Here is a 24312-nt window from a genome sequence, read left to right as displayed (position 1 = left end):
TGTGCTTTTATTGTCGGGCTCTTCACGCGGAAACGAACAACTGACGATCCGATGTCAGCGCTTTGTTTGAAGCATGCGTACAAAGAGAATCCATCCACAATGGAGAGCTGTCACTTTGATTTTCTTACCTTTCGCTGGTTGGAATTCAAGTATTTGTTGGAAATTTGTTAATCAAAACATCTTGTGTTTAAACCTTTATTTTTATGTTAATTTAGAAAGTCCTGGCACCATCTGGTTGGTAAGGAAACTAAGCACAGAATGAGATAGAGATTCTCCAGTCTAAATCAATACAGCTTAATCGAAGCCGCGAGATCTGATGAAAGATCTTACAAGGCCTCACAAAGGAAGTTTATTCTAAGTTTTAGCTTTCTCTTTCGGTAACTTTTCTACCTCAGAAACTCAACAATTGTCTTGATGTACTTCAAACGCAGGCTCCATGTGGCATCTCGCTGCGCACACCAAACATTTGTCAAGAAAATGGAGCTATCTGGAGTGGAGAAGTGACTTTTCTGGGATGCAGCACGTTAAATTGTTTTTTTTCTGACACATTATGGACATAGATGATTTTTGCAGTACAGTAGCAGGCAATTGGGGGTTTCTTCTGCACTGAACCTTCTAAGAAGAAAGTTTACTAAGAAGTTTACTTTCTAAGAAGGAAGTTTACTCTCAGAGAAAGACTAATTACACCATCCTTTTATTTATTATTTGGTATTGCAACGCGTCCAAATATGCAAAAGCGACTCTAAAAGGATATTTCTGCACATCTACACTGGAAGGGGCAGTCTTTTAAGGGACAGATTTGTGATATGATTACATTTTTTTGTTTAAGAAAAAGTTGCATTAACACATTAGACCACTAATATTACATTTACCAGTTACTGCCCTTTAAAATATGCATGTTAGCACCTATATCCATCTGTAATCTGCATCTGGAATAATGTATAATTACATTTTTCTCACAAGATATGATAAGGGTTGAGAACGCATGCTGTCTGATTTGACACAGAAAACATTCACAGTGATTTTAGTTGTTGCAGGACAACCTAATTTCTTTTTTAATAGATTTGAACAAAACCACAGACCTATAGATATGATCATTGAAGTTAAATCTGGCTAATGGTTTGAGAGTCCTTTCCAACCACCTCCTGCAAACTGAGAGGCCGGCCATAAATGTACTTCTTGTATTACAACTAAAAATTATGCCTTGATATGATCCAGTTAACAAAGCAACATAATAAGGAAGCAAATTATTGCAATGTTGTTGTATAGAAATGTTGTTTCTAGCTGACAGAGTTCTGAAATTTGCATAAATTCCCTTCTATGCTTCATCTACCCAACGAGTCCAACAAGGTGAATTCCAAAGCAGATCCCTCGTCATACTGAACACATTGCAATAGAGATTGGCTGCATGAAACTGCTAAATGTAAGCTGATAAATAAAAGAGGTCATGATTTGGCTCTTTGACTTTGCAGCAAGCAACATTCTACATCTGCCATTAAGTACAGCAACAAGGTAGACTGAATGACAGAGATGCTAATTAGGTTTTATGCATTTTTTTGCTCATCTGTGCAACTGGTCTTTAGTTTTAGTTGCACTTTGTATTTGGCACAAAGTAGTTTTTTTATGGCAGCACAGAAAAAACTCTACGATGATTCTATTAGGAAAAGAATGTCTATCATCTTGCTTTTGTGAAAGTGCAATTGCTATAATCTCACAGGGTTACTTTTTCATTGTAACCGGCACTTCCTTGGCACTACTGACTCAGACTAGAGATACTTTGATGCTAGGTTTTAACAAACCCTAAGCATTAGGAGCTGTGGGAATCCACAGTGTGGCTTCTAGAGCCCAACCCCAGGTGTACGCCAGTGCCTCGGTCAAAGGGACTACAACTTCAGCTTGCAGGGGGATAACTTGCAAACTCCCCACAGAAAGCCTGTGACCTTCTTGCTGTGAGGTTAGCATGCTAACCGCTGAGCCACCATGCCGACAACAGGAAACTACTGTTGAAGCTGACTTCAGAAATCAGGGCAAAAGTCTCTATCCAGCATATATTTCTAGAGTGAATTTATTGTATTTAAGCTCAAATTTGTGGCCCTGCTTTATAAATGAAAGAATTAATATTGTGCAAGAATTTGTACAAAAAAAGTTAACAGGCTCAGGCTCATGGTTACAGTCATTATTTTCTGGTCTTTTTAAGGTTAAATCCCACTAAGTGGCTTGCCTTTCCATGGACCTGAAAAATAATGAAATACAATGACATTCCTCACATAATAAAATGGCCTTTGCGATATTTTTTAAATACACCAGAACAGATTGTAATTCAGACACAATGAGAATGTGTTACCGGTCATCTTATCCTTCTCTATCCCTCAATAGGCCTCCCCTTGGTGCTGAACCCCTTGCGAAAGAGCAGACTCCATCTGCAGCAGGTGCGGGTCTAATGATGCTTTGATGCCATATGTCAAATCTCATCACTTGCTGAGTCGACTGACATTTCCGTTGATGGCTCCTAGCAACAGCATTACAAGTGGTCGACTTTCACCTCGCCTGCAAAGAGCTAACAACGACAAAAAAAAGACAGGGAGAGAAACATTTTCAGAAGCACTTTCCAGTTTGTACACATGTGACAACACTTTCATTTTCACTTTCATAACAGAGATGTATTTTAGGATGTAAATTATTCTGAAAGTAATGCAAGGTCATTTGTGAACATATGGTAGTGCAAAAACCTTTTTTTTTTAAAAAGTCTGCCAGCACGCTGTACTGTGTTTTTGTAACACTGATTATACATCTGAATATTTCCATGTGTGAGTGTGAGAGTGTCTGTGTGCACGGGGTTTGTGTACGCCCATGTCTGCCGTCTCATGTCATCAGTAGACAACTTCTGATTATTGCATCAACAGCAGTCATGTTTTAATGTCTCCTTAAATTGTGCTTTTTTGGGCAAATCATAGCTCCACAGCCTACACTTGGCTGGCTGAGTAACTAGTAATCATTCCACTTTGGTTTGATGTGTGGGGCGCTGTCTAGTCACAGCCAGCCCATCAGAGTCAAGTGGCATGGAGTGATTGCCTGCATTGTGTCAGTGATGGAGATCGAAGATACTGTTTGTCCTTGCACAGTGTGGATAAAAAAAACAGAACCGAGACAATAAAAAACACACCGGAGCTGTGTGTATCGTGGGTGTTTGGGAAAACTCAAGGCCATTTCTTTGCCCTGAAGAACCCGCGCGGTGATACAGTTGCCGCAAAATACACAGCATTACTAAGATGGTTGTCAAAGCTGCAGGAAAGTGTATGTGGGTTTTGTCCGAGTAGACACTTTTCACTACACACAACAAAGATTATTGTTATTATTTTGGAGAAGTGGTCACTTATTGCCGTGGTTAAGAGCCATAGTGATGGTTAGCAACAAGCCTCTTAAGGAGGATATAGTAGCGTGATTACTTTTTACAGTTAATTTGGCATTTGAGAGTAAGCTTGTTTGCTGTCCTTCTTGGAGGCTGACATCTCTTTCTTCGAATAATCTACTTTCAAACTTTCCAAACAGTCTTAAAAAGTGTGGTTTTTTTCCCCTTCATTCAAAAACATTCAGAGATAAGACTGTGGCAGAACTACCAATGCTAGATTCTCATTTGCCACTGGGAGCAAAGTGAGCTTCAGTGTCTTGTTCAAGGACTACAAGTCAATAAGTCTGATTTTTTAAAAAGAAGAAGAAGAAAAAGGGGTTAAAAATTCAGTTCAATTCAGTTTTATATAATGTATATAGCACTTAATATTGAACTATAATGACTCTACAATAATACAGTGAAACCCTTACAATCAGACAAGGCCCTATGAACAAGCACTTTAGTGACAGTGGGAAGGAAAACCTCCCTTTTAACAGGAAGAAACCTCCTGCAGAACCAGGCTCAGCTATCTGCTGTGACTGGTTGGGTGTGAGGGGAAGGACTGAGCATATTACTACTAGTATAGTGATTAATAACTTTGTTAGTAGTTGGTTATACACTAATTGGCCACTTCATTAGTTACACCTTGCTAGTACCAAGTTGGAACTTCTTTTACCTTCAATGAGCTGGAAACATTCCTCAAAGAAACACTCCTCAGAGATTTTGGTCCACATTGACATGATAGCATCATACAGTTGCTCCAGATTTGTCGGCTGCACATCCATGATGGAAATCTCCTGTTCCATCAGAAGTGCTCATTTGGTCATTTGAGCACAGCCAACTGATTGTCATGTTCAAAGAAACAGTTTGAGATTATTTAAACTTTATGATGTTGTTTTCTTATCAGCTTGAAGCAGTCTGACCATTCTCGTTTGACCACTGGTATCAACAAACCCAGAAAACTGCTGCTCATTGGATATTTCCCTTATTTTTCCAGAGCATTTAGGAGAGATAGTTGTGCTGAAAATTCCCAGTAGATCAGCAGTTTCTGAAATAATCAGACCAGCCCTCCTGGCACCAAGAACCATGGCACATTCAGAGTCACTTAAACAACCTTTCTTCCTCATTCTGACTTCAGCAGGCCATCTCGGCTGTGTCTACACAGCAGTAGTTGGCAGTTGAACAGCTGTACGTAACAAAGTGCAAAGGAGCAAAGTTAACCTGTGTTGCATAGTGTAGCAGAAAAAACACTACAAATCCTATATATACAAATATATTATTATAAATACAAAGTTGATATAGTAATAAATAAATAAATAGAAAATTAATTGGCAAAGTAATTAGCAAGAGGAAATGCCAGTTAGTCAGACTTCATTAAAAAGTGATGTCTACAATTACCTCTGCTGTTATTTTTTTCCCCACATTTAACAGTAAATATGTACATAGTACATTTCTCAGTATAATTAACTCAAATACCAACACTTGAGTGTTAAAACAACTTCATGTTCTGTGACCGTACAGAGAGTCTCCCCTGGATGTCACAGTAGTCTTCTTTGCTTATCAGCTTCTAATATGTAATTGGTACTGTCAAGGTGAGGCACCATTCATCAAAGGACCAGGAGAGCAACAATATTTTTCTAACAGTAGCTGTATAATTGACTCCTAAATGATCTGCATGGCCCATGGCTGAGATGTATGCTAATACAGCCCCATTCTGAGCTTTGGCGTCAATGTTGTTAAAGGTGTATTCTCTCCCCTGATGGCCTCTAATCAGCTCCGCTCAGCCTAGCTAACTCCACCTGGAGGACCGGCTACTGATTTTCTGTCAGAAGGAAAAGCACACCATAATTATGCTGCCATTTGAAATTCCATCACTCTCCTTTTGCAGCGGAAATAAGATGCATCTCATTGAAATGTATGTGGAATGCTGGAGGGATATATTCTCGGGTAAACCTTGTCTTTTTAATTAAACACATGGTGGCCTTGGTGGATTGCTTGTGACACAGGGAATGATCGGGGCACTTAAAGGGCTGCAGCTCAGGTAAATATGCCTTTAATGTCCCAGAGGGCAGCCGGAGAGGGGTATTGGGGGTGGGGTGGGTGGTTTGCATGACTTGGCATGTTTATGGAAGTTCAGAAAGCATGTTTAAAAATGGTCGCCTTCTAACTCTGAGGTTAAACTACAAATCAGGACTCATTTAGAACCTTAGAAGCTGCTCATGCATCAGATATTAAAGCAGACAGGTGATGGCGCTCATGATAGAGGCAGACTACAACCACAGGATCATGTTCTTCCTTGTTCCATTACAGACATCTCATCCCATCAATCCCAAATGAAGCTTCACACTCAGTCTGCTCCCAGACGTGACTCTGCAGTTTCTAGCGGCAAAACAAAACATACACATTCATATGGACGAGCTTAACATCTGACTTTTCTAATTAAGAAAAGACGAAGAAAAAAAAGTGCCGTATTTTCTCACGTGCGTCGAGAAAAGATCAGTAACTGGAGAAAGACAAAGTCAAATGACCTTGACATTTCTTTTTGCCGAAATGCCAGTAGATTATTCAGTCAAGTGAAGAATGAGAGACAGACAGGAGAGGAAACAGAGGGAGAGACAGAGAAGGGAAAAAAACCCAAAAAACAAAAATAGAATTATTCTGAGGGGGAAACAGACAATTTGAATTTCCACTGATATTCCAAAAGTATTTTTAGCTGTATTTACAGACAAGTTTTTGTTACCGTAGCTGTGAGAAGCTCCAGTACGACTTTAGGATTAGTTTTCATTGCGTGGCTTAAAGAGCTCTGGGTCATCCTCCGAAACTTATGGTCTTCCTACATGAATACAGTATGTGCGTTTTTGCTGGAGGGACGTGGGGAGGTCGCTGTGGGCTCTCTGACTCAGACCTCCACCCCCCTCAGTCTCCTCTCGCTTGGCTGCCTCTCACCTCTCACCTGCCCCGTGGCCCGCCGCCTGAAGACAGGCACTGGCTAATCTTCCTCCCCCCACACCCCCATTCTCCTTCACTCTCTCCTCAGCAGCCTCTCACAGAGGACAACAGGGTCTGACTACAAAGCTCACACTTTGACCGCATCGTTCACCTTAAAGAAAGCCTGTGACTAACTGCCACTTGATGGCATTAAAAGATCTTAAAGCCTGCAAAGACAGAACTGTCAGCAGTTTCAATTTCCCACTACTCACGAGGTTTAAATAGCATTACACCCGGCATGCTGTGTTTCAGTGTTATGAATGCCATGTTACAACGCGCAGCCGATCTCCGCTCCTTGCGGTCCACGTCCATGTCCCTGTCTTATTTAATAAATGCAACGTGCGGCCCTGCTTCCCTCCTGTCCTCATTGTTTTGCCAGCAGTGCTGTGTCGCTCCGGCTCGTCTCCTGAAATGTGCATCTGCATCACCTGTCACTCTCAGGGAGGCATGCCATGTGCTGTTTGATTGACGTCTGGATCCGCTCACTGAGAAGGGGCCGTCTCTCACACGGTTCAGTGCGCCAAAATATGTGTGAACAGAAATGAGGACATTTAGGTAGAATAAGAAACTGTGAAGACGAGGAGGGGGGGGGGGAAATAAAAATAAAGCTATATGAGTTGAATTCTGCTCCCCTGCGTGTGTGTGTGTTTGTTTGACAGAGCATCAGTGGCTGCTTATGTGTGCGTTGTGCTTGTATTCCTGAGTGTATTTCTGCATGCAAAGATGAAGGCCAGACGGTGAGGTTTTTTTTCTTCTTCTTCTAGTGCCTCATCTAATGTTTCCCAGCCAGGACAAGCATCCCAGCAGAAAAATGACAGGTACACAGGTGTGGTTTGACAGGGCTCATCTGCAGGTCTTACACGCTGTACGAAACCAAGGGGTGCATTAACACTCTGGGGTCCGATTGAGGAGCACCTACACACACATACGCACACACACGTCTTCTCTCCAAAAAAAAAAAAAAAGAGCTAGCATGTGGGAGGAGGCTTTGATGTTCTTCAATCCCTCAGTGTCCTTTGTGGTCACTTTTTCCTTGTTGCAGGGCACTGACTCTTAAACCAGAGCACAAATCAAAGCCCTGTGTGTCCTACTGATGTCAGTGACGGCAGTGAAGGTCAGCTTGGCAATTTCTAATTTTTGCGCAAGTTGCCACGGTTGGGAAATCCTCTGTTGCATCATGAATGAAAAGAAAATTGTATTTCTTGTCATCTACGCCGCCAGTTCAGACACTTCTTTTCTGTCTTGATGCTATGATTCATTAGCAGAATTACAATTACTGACATGTTCATTGCGGTGCTTTGTTTTCGCCCCTCTGATGGAGGCTTTAACGGTCACAATCTGCAACGCAAGCCATCGAAAGCTTTCCAGAAAGCCAACCCGACAACTTAACAACGGCTCAGCTGCTTATGCGCCTTATTTATTCAACAATCGGCATCGTTGGCATTCTTCGACACAGCGAGGCTTGTGTGTTTTGATAAAAGGATTCGCAAACTGGCTGAATTCACCAAAAATGAAAGGTTCACCTTTGAAAGAAACGATGTGCTGTTTGAAAATGTGTCTCTGACAGTTGCAGAACACCCCCCACAAGATTTTTGAACGAGTGGAAACTTGACAGTTTTGTGACTGTCTCCATGGAAACGGTGAGAGGGTCTCATTAGGGTAGTACCAGAAAAATCTGTTTTGGAGGAACAAAACCCCTGACACAAAAGCTGAGACCGGCACCATTTTAAAAGAAGTTAAATGACAAAAAAAATTACAAAAAAAGAAAAAAGACCACAACAAAGGCTCGGTGGAGTTTTGCTCGCAAATCCAACAAAAGTCAAACTTCAAAAACAGAGGACAGTCGAGGACTGAGATTATTAAACGTATTTGCAAAGCTGCAAATTCAAAAATGACTCTTGACACAGACTATGAGCTTACTGTTGCACCAGACAAAGCTACTTTTCGAGGGTAATCTCTCTTACATATCACTGATAACGTCTGCCAACAGTTTCACAGGCATCCACATCATCTGCAGTATTTTGTCTGCGCGTCTCTTTCCTTCAGCCTCACAATGCATTTTCCCACCCTTAAATTTTACACCTCATAATATTTTTACGCCCACGTACAGATGTAACTGGCACTGGCATTTTTATTTATTTATTTTTATGCGAGACTGCGCTTTTCCTTCGAAGAAATTGTTTAGAAATTCATATTCTGCTCAGCTGACACCTTAAAGCCTTACCCATTTCGCTTAAACGCTGGAAGGACAGCGTCAGCAATGTTTAATGCAGACGGAATAAACTCGTCGCTGGTTATTCACTCTGTGATTCGACACCTTTAATTATTTTCAGATTATAAAAAGGTGAAATCAGGAGGAGCGAATGACTGCGTGTTCAACGATAATGAATTACCAGCTTAAACCTGAAGTCACGTTTTTTTCCCCCTTTCCCCTATTAATATCATTTTCAGTGCATAGCAACATGTATTTTAATTCAGGAGTCAGTGTTGCTAAATAATGAACTAATGTTCAACTTGCACCGCATATTCCTGTTTTATCTCTGTGAAATGGCCCCGGGGATGTAGCATAATGTAAAATAATGACAAAAGCATGCCAGAGGAGGATGCAAAGGGCCACAAAGAATGACTTAGAGTCATCACTTAGTTATTAAACATGTATCTTCCTTAATTTATGGACGTCAGGGGCAACTTTTCACCCAAAGTTTGATTTTTTCTTTTTGGGTGGGGGTGGCGAGTGGGCTCGTGAGTTAGCACTTAACTAATGTATCAAAAAATTGATTTGCCATTATGTTTCTATAGCAGTAATGAAGTAAATCTAATTCAAAAGATAAAGGTAATGGAAGCTCATCCCTTGCTTTTAAATGAGATTTTTAAAAAAGCCAGGTCCAGCTGGGTACAAGGACTTTGAAGTTTACTTCCTTATTTTCTCCAGTCTTGAATACAAATGACCACAGTGCATTTTGGCTCTGCTTTTCCATACTTATAGTGATAGTGGTCGCGTTTAGAGTCATCCCCATGTTTATTGCTTATCATAAAACGGGATTAATCGATAAAAAGCAAGCGACAAGCTATTTCCTTATTTCAAATATTTTTAGTAAACGCCCAAAGTCTTTTTTACGACTCCTCATTAAAGACGTCTTTGTGCACCATCTTTCATCTTCATGCCTCCATGTAAAATAACATCATTAATGTTAAACTGAAAGCGAGTGAGAGGGTGAAAACGTTTGCATTTTCTGCATCCGGCTCAGGAAGCTTACTCCAGCTGAGCGTGGAGCCGGGGAAAAGGGCCACAGCGTGCCTCGTGGAAAGCTGGGAATTAAGATGCATTATGCCAGGAAGAGAGGTCTTTATTTACGGGAGCATCCGGAATAGGCAGAAGGAAATATAGAAGCAATACCTGGGGACAGTGCTAAATAGTGTGGGACCATTCCCAGGACAGGGATACTGCAGGAAAACCAGGGGAAGAGCTGGATGCGGTTAATGAGAGCAGCACTGGATCCAACACATGGGGACTTTATGCAAATATGGCAAAACACCTGAATAAAATAAATGAAAAGCTAATGGCCGCGGTGGCCATTCATCACGTCACCGTACACCTCTGAGCCGTGTTTTTATATGTCAGCTGCCAACGTGTGGGTACGACTACATCTTTTACCTCACATGTGACATTAATTACAGTTAATTCCAAAGCATGCGTCTCATTATCGACGCGCTACACACACCGTGGCTCGCTGGGGGAGCTGTGCAACAGAGAGGAAAGAGTATACATGTGTGCTCGTGTGTACATCTGCATTTTGTGTACACGTGGATAGGAGCTGTGTGTGCATTTATCTCGTGTGACTATTTCTGGAATCGGATGATGCAGTGTGAGTGTTTGGCAGGTATCCACTGATTTAACAGAGAGGGGTAAAAAAAAGAGAGAGGAAAGAAAGCCAAGAGATGGGGGCTGTGTGACAGGAGAGGTTCTCCACAGCGAAGGCAAAAGCAGGGGAAGGCGACGGTGAGACGAGCCCAAAAAAGAAAGAACCCTCTCCCAATTTGGAGACCTGCTCTTGTCTCCGGTCTTTCTTTTTCTTTTTTTTTTTTTCTCCTTGCCTTTTGACATGGCCTTCACCCTTGTGTGTCGGCCCTGATGGCCTGCAACGTGCAGGGAGGAGGCGAGCTTGTTCTCCTCCGCACACTCTCGGCCTCTCCTGAGAACACATGACAGAGAGCATCGAGCAAAGCAGCTCCAGCCTTCCTGAGTCAAATTCCCCAGGCTGCCAGGGCCCCGCCAAACCAGCTCCTTGCTACCCCCTTTTTCACTGTCTCCTCCAGACTATTTACGATCAGCAAAGAGACAGACAAAATATTTACTAATCTTCACAGTTGAATGGTAAAGAGAGGGGGGGTTGAGGGAAGAAGTATAGTATAAGGCTTGACAGCAAATTAGTGCCCTGCCGTGACACATGCGGCGGTGTGGCTCGACAGGTCCCCCCTTTTTCCATTTTTATTATCATCCATGCTTGAATTATTCAGTGGCAGCCATTAGCATAACAGCATCCGTTTTATATTTAGCTCCCCCTATGTTGACTGTGTCAACATTTCACTCCAAATATCCTGCTAACATCCCTGACACGAGGAACGAGGCAGTGGTTTAGAACCAAGTGCAATTAATGACCATGAAGAAAAGAGAGAGTGGGGGGAAAAAAGGCTCAATTTCTTTTTTTGGTCTTTTAGTTCCAAAATCACAAGCCTAATGTCTTTTCACTCGCTATGAGGGTGAAAAAAAATTAAAAAACTGTCCGTAGTTTTGATTAGCATGGCAAACAAGCGGATCCTAATGGCATTTGCCAAAAAGAAACTGCCACACATTTCTAGATGTGCTGCAGCTATCACCCAGTCTCATTTGTCACCATTAGCTATAATATGAAAGATCCCTCATCTCATCTTGGAGGTCTAATTTGTTGGCTTGCAATGGGAGCCGGACTGAGCAGACTGAAGCTACAGTGATGAAAGCACTCAATGCTCTTCTCCCTTACTGAGTGTGAAATTAAAACCTTTACTTAGCAGATAAAGTTGATCTGTATGAGTCACTCCACGGTGACATCTTTAGAGTAGATTTAATTGAATAGAATTTAGTTTCTTTACATGATATATGCAGGAAACGGGTCACCGAGAGTTGTGTGTGTGCGACTGGCATGTGATTCCATCTCGCCGCTGCTCCTCATCCCCACCAGCTGTACACTTTGACCTCCCACTCATCTTTGATCCACTGTCAAAAGAGCTTGCTCTCTGCTGTCGCTCAGCTTTGCAAATCTTCACTTCTCACTCCTGATTTGGGCCCGAAGTCACTCAGTGCGAGCTTCTGACAGTCTGTTTGAGGCAGCTCCCTGGTTAAACCTTCAGAAGAGAGAAGAGCCATTTGTAATTCGTTCAAGCCAGAACACCTTCCAGAGCGGCCGAGCGCATCACAATGCATGCAGTTTGTTAACTTAATTAGACTGCAAAAGGTTACGGAATCGGGGGAAATAAAGCTGTCAATTTCCCTGCCAGATTTGACAAAAAGGAAACACAGGATCATAAAACTGTCACACTTATATAGGTTAAAGTCAGCATATTGATCAGATATATATTTGTAAATATATGTGGTGAGCTAATTAGAAAACATACAAAATGTAAGTATTTATTTGCTGAGCGTACAGTACATCAGTCATTTGAAGACTGTTGATTTTGCATTAATCACAGCAAGATGATGAGAGTAGTCTGACCTCATATATGTCAAATAAAACTAAGTTTAGACTGTTTGCATGCAGAGTCTAATATGTGTTCCAGCTCCTTCCCATGTATCTGAAATAGTGTTTTTTTAAAAGCATTAAAAAGAAGCCAAAAAAGGGTTCCCAGGCACATTTTTAAAACAAAGGATTAAAAATTAAACGGAATAGCACCAGCAACCCTCGGTTTGTTTCCCTGCATAAATCACATTCGTGGATCTTGGTTTCACTCCATGTTTCCGGGTTATTTAAAATCAGCTGTTAAAATATAAATAAACTTGTGAAACGCGGATAAACGGCGTGCTTTTTTCAAAGGAAGTAAAACCACAGACAGCAAATCTGACATGTGAATGCTAACAGCGGAAAACGGCCTCTCACTGTGAAACAAACAATTAAACCAAACCCTCCACGTCTCTGTCTGTCACGTGGAGGCCTCTGAGCAAACTTGGACAGCGCTGATACCCACTGATGTCACACTCATCCTCCAGTACACGGTGGCGAGTGTTTTCCCTTCTCCTTAGGACAAATGCTATGTTTTTCTTTCGTTCTTTGAACTTCCTGAATTTGATTTACAGTGCAACTCGATGCTGGCGCAGGAACTGATTTTCGCTCCCTTCCTTTCTATCTGCATCAGCATAGAAAAGCACTGCATAAGGATTTTCACTTCCTGCAATCATGTTGCAATGTACACTAAAAAGTTTTCCTAAAAGAGGGGGAAAAAAGCACTAAACTTTCCAGCAGCTTTGTTATACTGTTACAGAATCTCTGTTTTCTGTGTCTGACGGAGTCGAAAATGCAGAACGCATTTGGGGGTTTTTTCAGCACGCGCGTTTTTGTGTTGTAAAATAAACAGAACAAGCAGCTTAATACTGACAGTCACATCCCGAACAGAGACTGAAGACATGTCACCTGTGCTGGAGATTGAGGAGATGCATGTCACTGCTCCTCAGGCTGTGACACATGTCTTGTTGGGCCAGTAAAGTTCCCCCTTTGTCTCCCCCTCTCACTGTGTTTCACAGCCCGGGAAAGGAACATGCTCCCTTTCTATGCGCTCCACAGCCTCCTTGTTCTCTCCTCTCACTGTAACACTGCAGTATTTCAGCATACCAATAACATGGACTGTGGGGGATCCTCTCTTTCTCACTGTGCTGCCAACCACCCAGGTGTGACTGCATGTCAAGGAACAGTCTCACTACAGCCACAATTACACTCTCCTCCTGACTTTGCAATGCCAGCCCCTCTTATTAATTCACGACTCACAGATGTAGCTGTACATATGTATGCGTTTGCTTCTATGTATGCTTCTATGCACTAAGCATTCGTCTTCCTATAAAGTACAAGGACGAAAGTCAGTTTTACCATAGCAACACACAGAAAGATTAGGATGTGTGTATATCGGTGAGTACAGGTTTAGTGGACATAGAATTATGGGTTTAAATTAGAATATTGATATAATTTAAGAGTATGATCCATTTTCAGCCCACAGCTGCACAATGCGATTTTATTTTTCCATCGTTTTCTTGTTGTTTTGTTATTTTTAATAAAGAAAAAACATCAAATCCATCCTCAAATCGCCTGCTGACAAAGTCAGCCAAAGTAGGAAGATCTGATGATACATTTTTTGAGGCAAAATGTGATTTTTTTTAAGAGATGATTTCCTGGTGGAGACTGCTGTTCTCACCAGTAGGCGTCAGGTGATTGACAGAGTGTAATATAATGTGCGCACTGACATGAAAACACTCATCTCAGTCACAACAGACTAACAATAAAACACAGATGAGATGAAATTACGACTTTATCTAGACTTTTTTTGTACAAAAAATGAATGACAGTCAAAAAATACACTGTTAAAAATGAAATCTGTAAAAAAACGGTAATGTCCTTATAATTATCTACCAGTGTATTATCTTTGTTTTTACAGAAGAACATGAGCATTAAACCGGTAAATGAAAAAAGTCAACGTGTGATTAAAAATTACTTGAATACAGCTGAAAAAAAATAACGTGCAAAAATTCTTCATTTTAAAATTGTACATTTACTGTATTTTTATCTAATTAGTGTTTGTGAGGGGCAAACACTAATGAATGAAAGGCATTTATAACTAATTAATGCTTATTCTTCAAGTTAATTTACCTAAATCACCATATTTAGACAGTAAGTTACTTTACTGTGTTGTCCCCGGTGTCATCATTTTATAATAAAACTGCACGTGTGTTGTCGGATAACGGCTTCCTTATTTCGTCACTTTTCCAATAGGAATTTATGGTCACTGGCGATTTAGAATTAATATATAGTTTGGATCTGAGGCACAGTTTTCACCAGTCAATATTGAACTGCACCGACCTGCAGCACTTGTGCAATCCCCACCCTCTTCACCCACAGGTCACAGTGCTGTCGGGTCAGAGCTGCTGTCGCTCTCATACTGCAGGTGTCATGGGCCTGCCGGGCACTGCAGGCCAGGGCAATTCAATAGGCTAAAACTGTACGAGATGTACAGTGTGCAGGGAGCACAAACAAGGGTTTGTTTTAAATTGAGACTCTGCTTTATCAGAGCTGAAAATGTTGGCTTGGCATGTACATGAATTCAAGGAATAATACATTTCCCTTTCTTTTTGGTCGATTGGTGCTATGCCTGAAACACAGACCACCTGCAATCGCTGGGATTTGTTAAGCTGCTGGAGGAGTAAAAATCACTCTTCAATTAAAGGAGTATTACCGGGAGAATTAGCTCTCCAGCCTTTTTTCATTCCACTATATTTGGTAGAACAAAAAGAACTAGAAACATGATAATGATGCTCAGCTTCTTTCCTTATCCTGGGAATTTCCCTTAAAGCGGGAGCAGGGAGGCAGTCACTGATTTGCTGAAGGGCACATCAGTAGAGTGGGATGCTTGCTCACGCAGAAGTGAAGGGTGGTCCCGACTGCTCACCCATAATTTTTGAGAAAGGATGGGAGATTAACAAGTTAAAAAAAAACAAAACAACGGGGGATGTCAAAATGCAAATGAGGGTGGAAGGAAATCAGAAAGGGGAAGAGATGGGAGGTGGAGGGAGAGGTGGTGGTTTAGTCTGCTTGGTGGGAGATGTGGAGGAAGGGGGTGAGGTGGGGCGGTGGAAGTGAGGGTGTGGTGGGGGGTAGGGTGTCTGACATTGCCCCCACAGTCATAACAGCAAGGTCTGCATATGGGAGCAGCTGCTGTGCCCTCTGCTTCCTCCCTGGAAAATATGGCTGGAATATTAATTGCACTGCTAATTCTGCTTATCGCAGCTCTTCGTGATGCTAAGAAGGTCCAGCGAGCCCCGTTCACATGCCTTTTAGCGATGATGATCTGTCTCGCCCAAGCAGGTTAGACTGCCTGAAAAAAAATCAAAGCTTTTAGCTGTGAAATGAGAAATATTTGGTGTATCGGACACAAAAAAAAGCCACATAAAGATCATCTTGGTACTTTGGGGGAGTATTTAGCACATTGTTTCACAGTTGGCTCCTGTAAATGCTGAATTTATCTAAACATAGCTGTTAAAAAAAAGCGACTGCTCACTTTACTGATGCAATCTGTTTCAGCTTCTACCTTTGGCATCACCTCTGCTTCTGTCTCACATTGTCAACTGATTGTCTGACATGACATCAGCTTGATTGGCTGCAGCGCACTTATACAAGAGTTGGGCTAATTTGAAGTAAACTCTACACAAGCGGCTGAGTCGTTGTTTTGTGACCCTGTTTGTGTTGGATGAGTGCACCGTGCCTCTCTTGGGAGCAGCCTACAGGCATCCCACAGATCTGACACGCAGCTCCGCACACTCACAGAGACACCGAGAGAAAGGGAAGAAAGGAAAAAAATATATATACAGTTCCCCAAGAATCTTGGCTGAATATATTACAGAGATATAAAAACTAACTTTATGATTTTTTTCTCTCACTCTTTTTTTTTTTTTGCAAAGCTGCGGTCAAAATAAGTAAAGATTACACGCGTAATGTGCTCGAGAGCATGCCAAAGAGGGTTCAAGGTTTTTGAGATCTTAAATTTACACCGTGTGCATTTCAGATTCTTTTCACGACATGTCAGGTGCAAAATCTTACCGAAAAAAGAAAACCCCACAATGTAGCATTTTGTGAAAATTTGTGTAAAAATTAAACTCCCCTTCTCGATGGCAACACAAGAAAATCTCTGCAACATCAGAAAGCATTCAGGACCTCTGTGACTGTTCACACGAGGGCCTGCAAGGAATTTTGAGCTCCCTCCATCGTATCACTGAAGCACCTCAGCACTCAGTAGGACCTCTAACATGACAGAAAGAGCCGAAATGTCAAAAGAAGGATAGCAGGAGAGGTGTTGGCAAAAAAGAAGAGAGAGAGGGGCGGGTGTGTGGACCCTAGGGATCCCGGTGAGGAGTGGTATATGCAGGGGAGGGGCGGGTAGGTCAGAATCAGTGAGTGCGAGTTTAATCTGATATGAGTTCATTCATGTAGAGGAGCTGGAGAGCCATGCAGAGAAGCAACAGTGATCTGCACAAATTATACACCAGTGAGAGGAGAAGACAGACAGGGGGAGAATATGACGTGTGTGTGGAATTTAGATGATTTGTGACAGGCAAGGGAGACGAAGAAAAGAGGGTCCTTTGAAAACACGATCGCTGGAATCGCGTGCAGGTAAATGTGTGGTATATCCCAGTCGCTTAACCAAATAACACATTTAATGTATATCGAATGGGAGTATGGGATATCGGCTGAGTGAGAAAAGGAAGCGGTGTGACAGAGGGAGATAAAAAGGTCTGAGCTTTGTGATCCATACAGGTGAAGATACAGTATCACCTCCTCCTGCTTTTGCCCTCACCAAACAGCGAGGGTCACCCCTACTCTTCTATCTCCTTCCGCTCCAATGCATCCCCTCGTCATGCACTGTAATTAAAACCACAGGTGGGACCCGTAACACTGCCTGGCTGCTCCCAGCATGCAACAGGCACCATCTGGTTCAGAGGAGGGGTGTTTTTTTTTTTCTTCCTCCAAACAGCCAGGGGTTAAAACATCAAAGGCTCAGATCTTTGATCGGACCTCAGCGGAGTCTAGAGCACAGGGAATAATATCCACTGTCTCTTGAATCTTTCTGCAACACAAAGCGTGAAATGGGAGCGCGAGCTCGAGCTTGTAAGCCACCAGGTCAGCTACCTGCCATTCCTACGGGGACCTTTTGCCATCACCTATACCTCCTTTCCGGATATCATGTTCTTCTAAAACGTCTGCCTGCAAACCTGTTAGAGAGAGGTCTCCAAAGACTCCCGCAGTGCTGATTACTTTTGCTTCGGTGCATGCTTTGCTAAAGCGAACATGCTCACCACACCTTGAAACATGGCAGAAGTCATAAGAAAACACGCACCGCTTGGGTCACAGCACATCACAGAGCTTTGAACATGATGAAATCTCGTGTATTTGTATGTTTTTCAAGGTTTAAGCCTTGTTGCCGAAATTATGCAAACTTCATAAAAACTTACATATTTTTTTCATATATTTTTTTTAGGCTTGAAACCGAAGCAGTGCAGACAAATACGTGAAATTAATCTCGCCTTCGAATCGGTATCCGAAATGAGAAGTTACGAGGACAAACATCTTCTTCATTCTGTCAGCCAGTCTAATAGAGCTCTTAAACAAAGCATTATACAGATGTCTCCAGACATACGAGATGACAGGACAGTTTTGAATTATTCTCACTGACGGGAAGGTGTTACAGCACAGGATGAAAACGCTCATTTGAGAACAGCGCAGAGAAGGACCGAGTTTTACCTGGGGCGTTGGCAGATTGCAGATGTCTGCCTCTGTTCGCTCCAGTATGCGTGCATGTGCCGCTCACGGAACAACCCCCCTGGTAGAGAAATTCACTTAAAGTTTGGTCTCTGAGGAACAATAAAGACCCCAAACAGCTTGCCTAAATTTAAGCCAGCATGAAATCCCCCTGCTGCTCTTGGGTGGCGGGTTTGCCTACCCCCCCCCCAACATCTTTCAGTAATGTGACACAACGTTTCAGATGTCGCAACATAATTTGTGTTTTCATGTTAGTTTTATGTACCGTGAGGTTTGGAGCAACAGATTTCTGTGTGCGTCTCCGTGTGTGTGTGTCTGTGCACACGTGTGTGACTGAGTTAACTGAGTGTGTCCTGATTATCTGTTGCAGACAAGGGCCCAGAAGAGGAAGGCTTAGAGCTGACTGGAAACATGATGAGCACTGGTGCATTGTATAGCATAAACCTTTAATAGCTCTAGTTATTGAAAAGACTAGGGCAAAGCGGGAGTGGCTTGTGCTGCAGTTTAGCAGCAATGATGCATGATGAAAGAAGGTGGCAACAGGATAAAAGCCGGTTTACACAAATGATACAAATACCAACAAAACATAAATCTAACCCACAATAATATTAGGCTCAACTACACACAGCTATGAAGGAGTGAAATAGCAGCCTGGCCATGCTCTTGTCTTTTTCTTAATCACAATACTAGCTTCACAGTAGGTTAACAAAAATACAGAGTCTTTATTGTTTTATGGGTCACCAGGTTGCATCTCTAGGATCATAAGCTTCAGCCACTAGAGCGACATCCTTGCAGCTTGCAACTTTAAACATCAGCCACAGGTAGTGTCGCCACCTGTCCTGTTTTAGCCGGGACGTCCTGTATAATGAGCCAAATTGGTTGCCAATTCCCTTATTCTACCTTAAATGTCCTGTATAGTGACCGTTACCTGCAATACCATTTTCTGACTAACAGATGGCACTCTTAGAAATACCAAATTTGATATGACTAGAGGTGAATGAGAAGAGTGTTTCCAGTCCCAGCCGTCAGTCACGCACACCAGATGTGAGGAGTGATACGTGATTCGTAAAAATAAGGGTGTGTTTGCTTCGCGTAGTATAATCTGAAAACAAACGGATATGGATAAACCTGCCAAAAAGAAAAGACTGTGTAGCTACAACAAGCAATGGGAAGAAAAGCATACCTGCTTCAACCAGTCAACAATGAGTCAACTAAAGCATTCTGCAGTTTGTGAGTTTTCGATTGGCCGGTGAGGTGACAACGACCTAACCCAGAATTAGTCCGCTATAATGCACGAGAGAGCTACACGCGCTAAAGGTGCTAGATGGCAGACAACAATAAAACAGTTGCAAGTGAGGCATCATATGTGTACCACACTGTTAAACATGGGCTCATTGATTACAATGAATGTATAGGAACCAAAACATGTTCGGGACATTTTGACTGATCTATATCACAGATGTTTATAAGGAAGTCTGCAGATTCCAGATGAAAATGTTCCAGCGGAAAAAGGACACCAGAACAAATGATGGACAAACAAATACCAGCTCAAAGGCTCAAGCTGCAACAAGAGTTGGTGAAGTTTCTTACAAGTGGTTTGACTTTTACCAGCAAATCAAATAGTGAGACTTTAATCGACTGGCCAGAGCATTTCTCAACCAGTGATTGAAGCTAACTATGTTAGTAATGCAATAAAGCTAGCACGTGATGAGCAGTTTTAACTATTGCTGTTAATTCAGTATTCACGTTACAGTTACAAATCAAGCAAATCATGTTGTCACCTGAGTTTTCCTTTAATCTGGGCAGAGGAAAAAATGTCAAAAGTAGCTACACGGAAGTGTTGTTTATAACCTTTGAGTTGTAAAAATATATGTGGATTTTAAAAAAATGTATTCCCTCAAAAGGACGGCAAAGTACTAGTGGTCCCCGGTCCAGAAACAGCTGTGAACGTGACATCCAAACTCTCCAGGAAAAGCCACTTGCCAACACAAAGCTAATAAAGAAGACGCCCAGATCTAACTGACGCTCAAGCTGAGTGCATGCAGACAGCAGTTAAGCAGCAGAAAGGTAGGTTTGCAGCAGACATGCATTTGTCATAGCAGTGGGAAATATTTCAGCGGTTTAGTCTTTAAATTGCGTAGGTCTATAGCTTCCTCATTATGATAGAAATGTATTGTAATATTGCTAACTGTGAATCACCTCACAATGCTTTCAAATAGCAAGTAAAGTCTACCACCATTTTTGTGAAATAATGACTACAAAACTAGTGCCATTAATTAAATACAAAGTTTGCGCTGAATAAATTTGCTGTATATCGCTGTGTTTAAAGAGTAAAAAGGATATACTGAATACCTAAGCAAGGAGACTACCTTTGCAAAGGCGAAAATCTTTTTAATATGCAAGTGAAAAAAAAACTTGCAGTTCAGCCTCAGGAATTCTGAATTATGAAAAGCAAGCTACACCTGTGGGATATCTGAGAAAATTATTTAGAAATAGCAAGCTTTTCAGATTCACCTAGCACTTAGACAGAGCATACGTATATGGAGAGTGAGGGCCACTATTACCTTTTATGTGATCACTGACCTTGATCCAGATCTCTTTGTGGAGTGGGGCCTATTCTCTCTGGTATTTCAGGGGAAGAGTAAAAGTGACACATTCAACAGCACACTATCCATTAAGGCCAGGAGCAGCAGGGGTATTTTTATCAAAATGCAGCGCTTATTGATGGATTGAGATTCATGTCTCGCAGTTCAGATATGATAACCCACACTACTTGGCCTTCAGTTCACATCTCTTTTTGCCTTGCGATTCATTCCTCTCCCTCTCTTCGCTTGTTCTCCCTCACACTTTCATCCTCACTCCATCATCCCCATCTGTTCTTTACCCCATGTGTCATATCGCTCTCTCCCCCCCCCCTCCCCTGCCTATCTCCACCTCCCTCATCGCTTGCTATTCTCCTCTCTCTCTCCCATGTGTCTCCACCATTTCTTCACCTCTCCTTCCGTGCTCAGCGAGAAACCGTTGGAACTAGCAGCTCCAGAATTCTGATCAGCCACTTTATGGTCTAAGAAGCCTCGCCAAACTGCCTTTCCGATTAATCAATACTTCCAATGGCTGTGGTTAACACCTGTAACCTCTGCATTACATGGAGGGAAATGTTCAGTCCTGGAGCAGAATAGCAAACATCTAACTTATCCTGGCTACAGCCAAATCCTGCTTATTGCAAAACATTTTACCTACTGAGCAGATAAGTTCTCCGAGATTAGAAACACGGAGGTCCCTCTCGCTCAATCTTTCCGTTCTCTCGTCCATTCTGAGTGAGTGAACAAGTGAGTGAGTGAAGGAGTGAGTGAATGCTGATTTTTTTTAAAAAAAGCGTACCTGTGGGCTGTTTTTGTATCCGCTCCAGCTCCATGGTTGCCATATGGATGCGTAAGGAAAACGAGGTACACTTAGATGCTGTGATAGAGGTAAATGAAATTCAAACTCAAGTATCTAGGTCATTTGTAAGGCCCAAAGCAACTTCTCCTTCCCTCCCTGCCTGCCTTTCCCGTGTGTTGCTTGAGTCTGTGGAACATCAAGGAGATGAAAACACGCCACATCCTGTCTATGCAACAGCTCACACAAGAACTGTGCGCTGCAAGCATGCCAGCATGGCCCTTGGAGTTTCTTTTGACAGGTTATATAGATAGAATAAGCTATTATTGTATTATTGCACTATTGCATCAATGTACATCTACTGGGATGAACCACACAAGTGAATCGAGCAAAGTTTCTCATCAAATTAAGGCATAAATCTGTGTTCAGTTTGATAAATGAATACATAAATACTGTCTTAGACTGGGGCTTTTATTAGGTATTTTTCTTCTCCTCTAAGGTTTGTTTTATTTTGAACCTGCATGTGTCCCTCCCTGATTTTTAACCTTATGTTGTTTCTTGTGTTTGTGTTTTTACGTTTTGGGTTCAGGTATAAATTTCTTCTTCTTTTTTGAGGGTTTCTGTTTTGTTTGGACTGAACCCGTCTATTCCCTGCGGCACTCTTGGCTCATCTTCTTTAGTATCTTCTTTAATAATGTTTTGTATATTTCACCTGCATGTCTGTTGTGTGTCTGCATTTGGACGCTCCTTTTTGAAGTATATGTAACAGAAATTACTTCGATAACATTTTGAAAAAAACAAAAAATAAACGTGTACTTAGCATTTTTTTTTTAAAATAATATAGTGCAAATTGTTCCACAGTAGAAACAGATTCTTACATATACTGCAGTTATTAACCTAATATGAAAGTTGGATGACTGAAAAGTTCCATCCATTCATTTCCTGCCACATATTCAGGTCCATGTCACAGGGGCAGCAGTCTAAGCAGAGAAGACCAGATCTCCCTCTCCTGAACTACGTACTCCAGCTTTTCTGGGGGGACGACACTAATCTCCCCAGCATGTCCTGGACTTGCCCCGGGGTTTCCTCCCTGTAAGAAATGCCAAAATCCCCCACATCCAGAGCCTTTAGGAACTTGGGGTTAATCTCATCCACCTCATGGATGCTGCCATCAAGAGTTAACTACCTCGATGACATTACCTCAATTGATGTCCAAGTCATTACTTTCATCTCCAGATGCTACTTCCACCACTGAAGGAAAGTCAGTTGGAATGAGGAGGACTTCAAAGTATTTTTACCAGCACTTGACTATATTTTCAGTTGAAGTCAGCAGCAATTCATTGCTACTATAGACAGTGTGAGCTGGAAAATGATTTTCCCCTTCTGAGTCATGTGACGGTTTGCCAGAATCACTTTGGGCCAACCCAAAAGGCTTCCTCCTTTGCCTCACTGACCTGTGATCTGCCTGTGGAGTTCTACAAGGCAACCAAGCTCAACAGGACTCCTTCGGTTTGCTGGTTTCCTTTATCTCTGGTGTCTACCATCAAGTTTTAGGGTTACTGTCACCTTACTGCCCCATGCAGCTGCCTCGGCACTTAATGTCCCCAGCCATAGGTGGGGTGAGATCTTATGGACTATGTCCTGTGGTAGACACTCCCAGCATACCCTCATGACATGATTGGCTACGCCACAGCTGTCAGGCATCCTGATCCAACTTAAGAGGTGATAGGTTGACAGCCCTGGTCCTCTCTTAACCTGAGGGCCCAAGACATATAACCCCAGATCTGATGGCATGTTTACAACATCAATCATCGACCTGCAGCTGTTCCTCCTAGTCATGCTCTCCTAGATCATACTGTCATGGCCCACGTGAAGTCTGTCAGTGGGACATTGGAATCTCCAGCCAGAGACCTCCCAGCAAAACACAAGGGAGAGCCTGGGTGCTCTGAACCGTTGCAGCATATAGGCACAGGCAACAGTGTGGACTCATTGGCAGATTCGAGTGTGAAGGGAAGCACTCATCTACCGGGGATCCAGTGAGGTGGGGGGGTACAAGTATACCTACCCTACCCCTGCTTACCACCTCTCACCACGTGTAACTCCAAAACAGAGTCGAGACCCTCTTCAGGAGAATAGCCACTATCTCTCTGCTTCACACAAAAGCTCAGGTTCCTTCTCCACCACAGAGAACCAGTTTCAGAAACTGGAGATGGTCTGCCAAGGCCTCGACCTTTGACTGCCACTCAATCCACATTGCACCCCTACTGCCCCTCCAGCTGGCGGTGGCTCTTACAGACCATGTGGTTCCTTCAGACTGAGCCCAGCCCATGAGCTCTCCAGCTGCTCCCCAGTGAACCCTTCCCCCAGGCCTGACTCCAGAGTGGGACCCAGGTAACCCCGATCTGGGTGAGGTAACATGGTTCAGGTTTATAGAGTTCATCATAGGGGTCTTTTATAATCAAACAAAAGCACTTCAATAAAATTTAATTAAAAAAAATATTTAAAATGACCAGTATTCTTTGCTCTGAAAAGCTGGCAGTGTGTCTGCTGAAGGCCCGATTGACAGCTCGCACACCAGCCCACATAAGCCACACTGAGCAAACAGAGAGTGAACCAAACTAGTAAAACAAAATCTCTCTATAGGCACAGTCTACAGTGCCACCGATGTGGCTGGATGGCTCAGTCACTGTAATTTTACACGCTGAAGCCAAAAATCACCCAGATGCTGGGTGATGCATGCTAATGTAACAAAGTGAGACAAGATGTGTGTGTGTTTATGGAATTACTATGAATATTCGCTGTAATTATGACACAAGCACACACGGCAACTTACACTATTACATCTGGAGCCATTGTTAGCAGAATGTAAGTGCCGGAGAGAGATAGTCTCTGGAGCCCTGATTATCCATGAATCCCAGCTGTCTTAAATGAAAGCTGTGGTCAATGCAGAGGCAAGTCTCTGTGGCAGCCCATCAAAAACAAGCATCAAAAGAAGATGCACTTGTGAGATGA

At 42.4% G+C, this 24312-nt stretch overlaps 1 long non-coding RNA gene across 2 annotated transcripts in view; it reads right to left on the bottom strand.

Annotated features, from left to right (window-relative positions):
• Nucleotides 1-1551: 1551 nt before the first annotated feature.
• LOC120441807 overlaps nucleotides 1552-24312 on the bottom strand; it is a 35030-nt gene continuing 12269 nt past the window's right edge. For both annotated transcript variants that reach the window (XR_005614303.1, XR_005614302.1), the window contains 3 exons: nucleotides 11507-11758; nucleotides 2345-2557; nucleotides 1552-2233 (listed from right to left, as the gene is read on the bottom strand). This is a non-coding gene — a long non-coding RNA (uncharacterized LOC120441807). The remainder of the gene's footprint in view (nucleotides 2234-2344; nucleotides 2558-11506; nucleotides 11759-24312) is intronic.

The sequence above is a fragment of the Oreochromis aureus genome, linkage group 9 (genome assembly GCF_013358895.1).
Source record: "Oreochromis aureus strain Israel breed Guangdong linkage group 9, ZZ_aureus, whole genome shotgun sequence".
In the NCBI taxonomy this organism is placed as follows: domain Eukaryota; kingdom Metazoa; phylum Chordata; class Actinopteri; order Cichliformes; family Cichlidae; genus Oreochromis; species Oreochromis aureus.
Note: the sequence above shows the minus strand (reverse complement) of the source record. Positions and strands in the feature narration are given on the sequence as shown.